This window comes from Neofelis nebulosa, chromosome 3, assembly GCF_028018385.1.
Source record: "Neofelis nebulosa isolate mNeoNeb1 chromosome 3, mNeoNeb1.pri, whole genome shotgun sequence".
NCBI classification, from domain to species: Eukaryota; Metazoa; Chordata; class Mammalia; order Carnivora; family Felidae; genus Neofelis; species Neofelis nebulosa.
In genome coordinates, this window is record NC_080784.1 from 168014058 (window position 1) to 168021738 (window position 7681).

General features: G+C 39.1%; 1 pseudogene; it reads left to right on the forward strand.

The window, feature by feature from the left end:
* Positions 1-4922: 4922 nt before the first annotated feature.
* LOC131506213 (S-adenosylmethionine decarboxylase proenzyme-like) lies at positions 4923-6462 on the forward strand (annotated as a pseudogene).
* Positions 6463-7681: the final 1219 nt, after the last annotated feature.

A 7681-nucleotide genomic window follows, 5' to 3' on the forward strand; every position in this document is an offset into this window, starting at 1 on the left:
GAAATCATGAAACGTGAGATCCTGACCTGAGCCAAAATCAAGAGTCAGACACTTAACCAGCTGAGCCACCCAGGTGCCCCAATTTTTAAGTGGAGTCTTACAAGAGAAATTAACTAGGTATAACCATTCTTAAACTTTGATATATATTATCCAAAATGCTGTTTAGAAAAATCTTGCCAGCTTCCACCAGTTGTACCAGTTAGCATTATATGGAGTTCAGTATACTTTACTCCTTCTTAGTAATCTGATCTTTAAGAAGCAAAATTGAAAACTGAGAGGTGAAGGACGCTTGGCTAGTTCAGTCAGTAGAGCATGAGACTCTTGATCCGGGGGTTGTAAGTTCAAGCCCCACGTTGGCTGTAGAGATTATTTAAAAATAAAAAAATTATTTAAGTAGTACCTGGGTGGCTCAGTCTGTTAAGCATCTGACTCTTGATTTCAGCTTAGGTCGTGGTCTCACGATTGGTAAGATCGAGTCCCACATCCAACCTGCTTGGGATTCACTCTTTCCCTCTTTCTGTGCCCCTCCCCGGTTTGAGCCGTCTCTCACTTTCTTTCATTTTCTCAAAATAAATACATAAACTTAAAAAAAAAAAAGATCTTTGAAACAAGAAAACTGAGAAAAAATGCCAAGTAATTTGAATATTAGTCTTCATTTCTGTGATTATAGTATGTGATGTTTTCAAATGAGATCGTGTTACATGTGAATGTGTGTTTGTGTATGTATGGATTGTCCACTACTTTCCTTCATCTGTTTGTTTGTTTTTTTTTTTTGTGACTGACATTCTTGTCTTATTAAACTGTAAGACTTCTTCATACAGTAAAATACTAGTTCTTTTCAGTCATATGTGCTGCATTTTCTTGTTTGCCTTTTAAATTTGTTCACGATATTTTTGACAGGTGAATTTTCAGTTTGATGTTGTCATTTAATCAATCATTTACTTTGACCTTTTCCACTGAACTTTTTTGCTAGGTAGGCAGTCTTTTGGGATCACAATATCAGAGAAGCCTCACAGACTTGTGCTTTAGTTGATTTGTTTTTGAGACTTTATTATTCCCTTTGACCAAAATGCTGTAGTGAACTGATTTCCTTTCATATCCTTGCATCTACCACGCTCTTTGCCAACTTGAGTTGGGAAAGGCATGTTGTAGTGGCTGTTCTCTAGGCAGTTCAAAGCAGGACCAAATTGTCCAAAGCTGTTTTGTAGTCTAAATTGGTTGAAGAATCCTGGCTGTCAAAGAACCTGATCTCAGCAGGGAATTTCTGGCATTGAGCTGAGGAGTATTATTAGTTTAAAAGCTAGGGAAGCCAGCTTGTATCAGAGAATTACCAATGTCTTATAATATGAACGCATGGCTTTGATGCAAATAGGTCATGAGTAGAAAAGACATAGAGGGTAATTAATTGAAAAGCAATATTTTAAAGCAGGATTTAATGTTGTTGGCTGCACTTTAACTATGACATAGGAGATATTTAGCAAAATGCCTGAAGAATTTCATTCACGGACAGAGCTTATCTAAACCACAGAAATCTTGAAGTTTTCTCTCAATATTTGACTCACACAGAGTACACATTTGACCACAGAATCTCAATGACAACAACAAAATAAATCATTGTTACTACTTTAGAGATGAGTTTCTGTTTCTGTTTTCCATACTCAGCATTAAAGTGATAGAGGAAGGGTAAATTTTAAAATCTGACTTTTGTTTGGAAATCTTATTTTGAGAAGGAATGTTTTGAAACACATTTTTCTGCAATCTTTAACATTTAAATTTTGCAACAACGTAATAGAAATACACGGTTTTGAAAACTCAAGCAGTGTAGAAAGGCTTCAAGCAAAAACAGTGGTCTTCCAGACTACCTCTTTTTCTTCAGTCTTTCCTTAGAACCATTTTACAGGGGCACCTGGGTGGCTCAGTTGGTTAGGTGTCCCACTTTGGTTCAGGTCATTATCTCATGGTTGTTGGGTTTGAATCCTGCATCAGGCTTTGTGCTGACTGCTTAGAACCTGGAACCTGCTTCAAATTTTGTGTCCCCCTCTCTCCCTGTCCCTCCCCCACTTGCACTCTCTCTCTCTCTCAGAAATAAACATTAAGAAAAAAAAGAATGTATGAATTAAAGAACCATTTTACAATTTTCTAATTGTTTTCCTCGTTGTTCTTTTTGTATCTCTACATTGTTAAGTTGATTTTTCTTGATTAATCCATTTCAGTCATTGTCTATGGAAGTTTGTGTATAACAGAAGAATATTTAGCAATTCCTTTCTTACATCACCCTGTTCTCATTTTGGAGATTGCAAAACCTTTTCAAACTTCTGTGCATTAGGGTTAAATTCTTTATTAAAAATGTTCTATTAAATTCTCCAATAATTGATATTCCGACTGTGGTAATTTTTTTCTATTTGTTTATCCCGGTCTTTGTCTTGCTACAGATTTTTCTTCAATTTCTAGCAATGCTTGAATATCATTTTGTATTGAGAATGCCTGGCAATATTGTGTGGATGGGTGGCACCTGTCAACTGGCAGAGTTCACTTTGAATAATTAAACAGGAAACTGGAATGTTTCTGAAGACTAGAATTTGAACAATTTTGCTTTCGAGGCAAATGCTCAACTGTCCCAGTTTGTGCACAGACAGCCACTTCAGGTTCATTGGAAAGAAACTCCTAGCTCCACATCACACCGCATTGTGTGGGGCTTGCATTGCATAGAGGTGGGAGTAAATGGGGACTATTTCAGCCCTTTTAAAAATTAACACCGAGAAGTTATATCTGGAAGGTCAACCCCCTCCACTTCTGGGCCCTTCTCCGTAAGTTCTAAAATGGCTGTCCTCTGTTTATTCATGTTTTATAAATATTCTGTCTACTGAAAGCCTCTTTGTCACTCTTTTTTTACTTTTTTCTCTTTATTGTCCCTTTATGAGGATCTTGACATAAGAGAAGAAAAATATTTGCTTTTAGTCAGCAGCCCTGGACCAGAAGCCACAAGTTACTTTTAAAAATAAACTTTGGGGGCGCCTGGGTGGCCCAGTCGGTTGAGCCTCAGACGACTTCGGCTCAGGTCATGATCTCATGGTTCGTGGGTTTGACCCCACGTGGGGCTCTGTGCTGACAGCTCAGAGCCTGGAGCCTGCTTCTGATTCTGTGTCTCCCTCTCTCTCTGCCCCTCCCCCGCTCACACAGTCTGTCTGTCTGTTTCTCTCACTCTCAAAAATAAATAAACATTGGGGCGCCTGGGTGGCTCAGTCAGTTAAGCATCCGACTTCAGCTCAGGTCACGATCTTGCGGTCCGTGAGTTCGAGCCCCGCGTCGGGCTCTGGGCTGATGGTTCAGAGCCTGGAGCCTGCTTCCGATTGTGTGTCTCCCTCTCTCTCTGACCCTCCCCCATTCATGCTCTGTCTCTCTCTGTCTCAAAAATAAATAAATGTTGGCACAAAAACAGACACATAGACCAATGGAATAGAATAGAAACCCCAGAACTAGACCCACAAATGTATGGCCAGCTAATCTTTGACAAAGCAGGAAAGAACATCCAATGGAAAAGACAGTCTCTTTAACAAATGGTGCTGGGAGAACTGGACAGCAACATGCAGAAGGTTGAAACTAGACCACTTTCTCACACCATTCACAAAAATAAACTCAAAATGGATAAAGGACCTGAATGTGAGACAGGAAACCATCAAAACCCTAGAGGAGAAAGCAGGAAAAGACCTCTCTGACCTCAGCCGTAGCAATCTCTTACTCGACACATCCCCAAAGGCAAGGGAATTAAAAGCAAAAATGAATTACTGGGACCTTATGAAAATAAAAAGCTTCTGCACAGCAAAGGAAACAACCAACAAAACTAAAAGGCAACCAACGGAACGGGAAAAGATATTTGCAAATGACATATCGGACAAAGGGCTAGTATCCAAAATCTATAAAGAGCTCACCAAACTCCACACCCGAAAAACGAATAACCCAGTGAAGAAACGGGCAGAAAACATGAATAGACACTTCTCCAAAGAAGACATCCGGATGGCCAACAGGCACATGAAAAGATGCTCAACGTCGCTCCTTATCAGGGAAATACAAATCAAAACCACACTCAGATATCACCTCACACCGGTCAGAGTGGCCAAAATGAAGAAATCAGGAGACTATAGATGCTGGAGAGGATGTGGAGAAACGGGAACCCTCTTGCACTGTTGGTGGGAATGCAAATTGGTGCAGCCACTCTGGAAAACAGTGTGGAGGTTCCTCAGAAAATTAAAAATAGACCTACCCTATGACCCAGCAATAGCACTGCTAGGAATTTACCCAAGGGATACAGGAGTACTGATGCATAGGGGCACTTGTACCCCAATGTTTATAGCAGCACTCTCAACAATAGCCAAATTATGGAAAGAGCCTAAATGTCCATCAACTGATGAATGGATAAAGAAATTGTGGTTTATATACACAATGGATTGCCACTACGTGGCAATGAGAAAGAATGAAATACGGTGCTTTGTAGCAACGTGGATGGAACTGGAGAGTGTGATGCTAAGTGAAATAAGCCATACAGAGAAAGACAGATACCATATGTTTTCACTCTTATGTGGATCCTGAGAAACTTAACAGAAACCCATGGGGGAGGGGAAGGAAAAAAAAAAAAGAAAGAGGTTAGAGTGGGAGAGAGCCAAAGCATAAGAGACTCTTAAAAACTGAGAACAAACTGAGGGTTGAAGGGGGGTGGGAGGGAGGGCAGGGTGGGTGATGGGTATTGAGGAGGGCACCTTTTGGGATGAGCACTGGGTGTTGTATGGAAACCAATTTGACAATAAATTTCATATATTTAAAAAAAATTAAAAAAATAAACGTTAAAAATTTTTTTTTAAAAAATAAATAAACATTAAATAAAAAAAGAAAAAAAAAGAAGGAATTAACTATCAACTCCCACAGTATGGCCAGCGATATTAGCTAGCTCTCACTCTACTCTAACAGGGCAGCAGACTACCAGAGACCGAACTGTATCTGCCTCTATGTCCAGCAGACTCACCTTCAACTTTTGTTCACAAAAAGCAAGCAAACAAACAAAAAAAGCTGGGAAGTTTTTATTAATCCTTTTTTTAATTTTAATATAAAATTATGGGAACCTGAACTTTAGTAACACAGCTGGAACGGTCTGCAGCAGCAGGGGCAGCAGTGGGAGAAGAGATTTAATTTGGTTGATTTTTCTGTGGTTGTTGGTTGTTCGCAGTCTCATGGTGATGGAAGCTGCACCTTTCTTCGAGGGGACCAAGAAGCTGCGGGAGGTTTGGTTCTCCAGGCAACAGCCCGACGCAAACCAAGAATCTGAGGATCTTTACACCATCCCAAGATCCGAGGGGGACACACTTTTTTTTTTTTTAATTTTTAATGTGTATTCATTCTTTGAGAGAGATAGAGACAGAGCGTGAGCAGGGAGAGGCACAGAGAGGGAGACACCGAATATGAAGCAGGTTCCAAGCTCTGAGCTGTCAGCACAGAGCCCGATGTGGGGCTCAAACCCACGAACCATGAGATCATGACCTGAGCTGAAGTCTGAGGCTCAACTGACTGGGCCAATCAGGCCCCCGAGTGGGACATACTTTTGAAAGATGTGCAGTGCTCACAGTAGCTTGTTTGTCTCCAAAAGACATTTCATTTTGAAGGCGTGGTACCATCCCCTTGCTAGGGATTACAGTTGAGTTTCACTCAATTCAAAGCTTCTTTTATTCTTGTAAGAATTTCATGAAGCCTTCTTACCAAAGGTACCCACACCGGAATTTCAAGGAAGAAATAAAGTTTCTTAATGCAATTCTCCCAAACAGAGCAGCATATTATATTGTATGGGACACATGCATTCTGACTGTTGGTACGTGTATACTTTGTATTTCCCAGAGACTCAGGTAATCAGTCAGCCAGATCAAACCCTGGAAATTCTGATGTATGAGCTTGACCCAGCAGTTATGGACCAGTTCTATTTGAAAGAATGTGCGACTGCAAAGGATGTCACTCTTGAGAGAATTCGTGACCTGACCCCGGGTTCTGTCATTGATGCTACGCTGTTCAATCCTTGTGGGTATTCAATGAATGGAATGAAATTGAATGGAACTCATTGGACTGTTCACATCACTCCACGTCCAGAATTTTCTTATGTTAGCTTTGAAACGAACTTAAGTCAGACCTCCTATGATGACGTGACCTGGAAAGTTGCGGAAGTCTTCTAGCCAGGAAAAGCTGTGTCCACGCTGTTTGTAAATAAGAGTTCCAAATGTTGCACAGTGCTTTCTTTGCCCCAGAAGATTGAAGGTTTTAAACATCTTGATTACCAGAGCGCTATGTTCAATGATTATAATTTTGTTTTTACCAGTTTTGCTAAGAAGCAGCAACAATAGCAGTGTTGATTAATAAAAATGAAGAAAAAACGTAAAAAGAGAACACACAGAGAAGAAGGTGATGGCTGCTTTTTAGACATGAATACCGGGGGCCATACATTCCATTACCATCACCTTGTAGCTGCAGAAAACCCTAGACGTAATGATAGCGTAATCATTTTGAATTGTATGCACTATTATAGCAAAGAGTTAGATATCTTGCATGAACGCTCTCTTCTGTGTTTAGGTATCCTATGCCACTCTTGCTGAGAAATTGAAGTGCATGTATAAAAAACCTTTTACTATATGTAACTTCACAACACTTGTGAAAACAACTTAATTTGGTTTACGCACAATGTAATATTTCTTTAGGTATCATCCAAAATTCCCACCAGACAGGGCTTTCGTCTTCATTAGGTGTTGGCCTCAGCCTAATCATCTGGGACTATTCTATTAAATTGCTGCCAGGATTTTACATCCAGTTACCTCCGCTTTCTAGAACATATTCTCTACTAATATTACTAAAACCAATTTCTACTTCATACAGATGTTTCTTGCAGCAACAATTAAAGTTTATCTTCCACGAGTCGAGTCCTCTTAAAATGACTGCAGTTATCCATTTTGTTTATTACTATTTTAACATTATTGCTTCCTGTACCTGTACTTCCTTTAATTGATTTTGTTCCTTGCCATCATGTCTTGCCTCCTGACACCCCCTCAATAAAGCAATACACTATTAAAAACCAAAAAAAAAAAAAAAAAGGAATTAACCATCAACAGCAGCCTCATCATTAATGGTAGTGGCATTTTGATATTTTTTTTTCAAAGCTACATCTATAGCTCTAGTATACCTTTGTATTGGACTTTAATCACATCATTGTGTAGTGAAAATTGTCTATGTGAATAATAATCACTCATAAATAAATTTTAAAGGAAATGTAACTTTTCATTTTGTTCATGAGTTTATCATAACGTAATTTATAGCTACATTTTAAAATGTTTTGTCCCTTATCACTAAGTAATGCTACAATGAGAATTCTTTACAGAAATCTTTACCCCCATCCCTTGTTATTTCCTTAGAATTTTATCTTTAAAGTAAAATATTTGAATCAAAAGATGTAAAAATTTTAAATTTCACAATTCATGTGCTAAATTGCTTTACAAAAAATGTATCTGTTAGCAGTGTATAAGGGTCCCCTCTCACCAATGACCTTACAAAATATAATATTAACATTTAAAATTTTTTTTTCTTATGTTTTATATTTGAGAGAGAGACATAGAGCAGGGAGGGGTGGGGCAGAGAGACAGAGACAGAATCCGAAGCA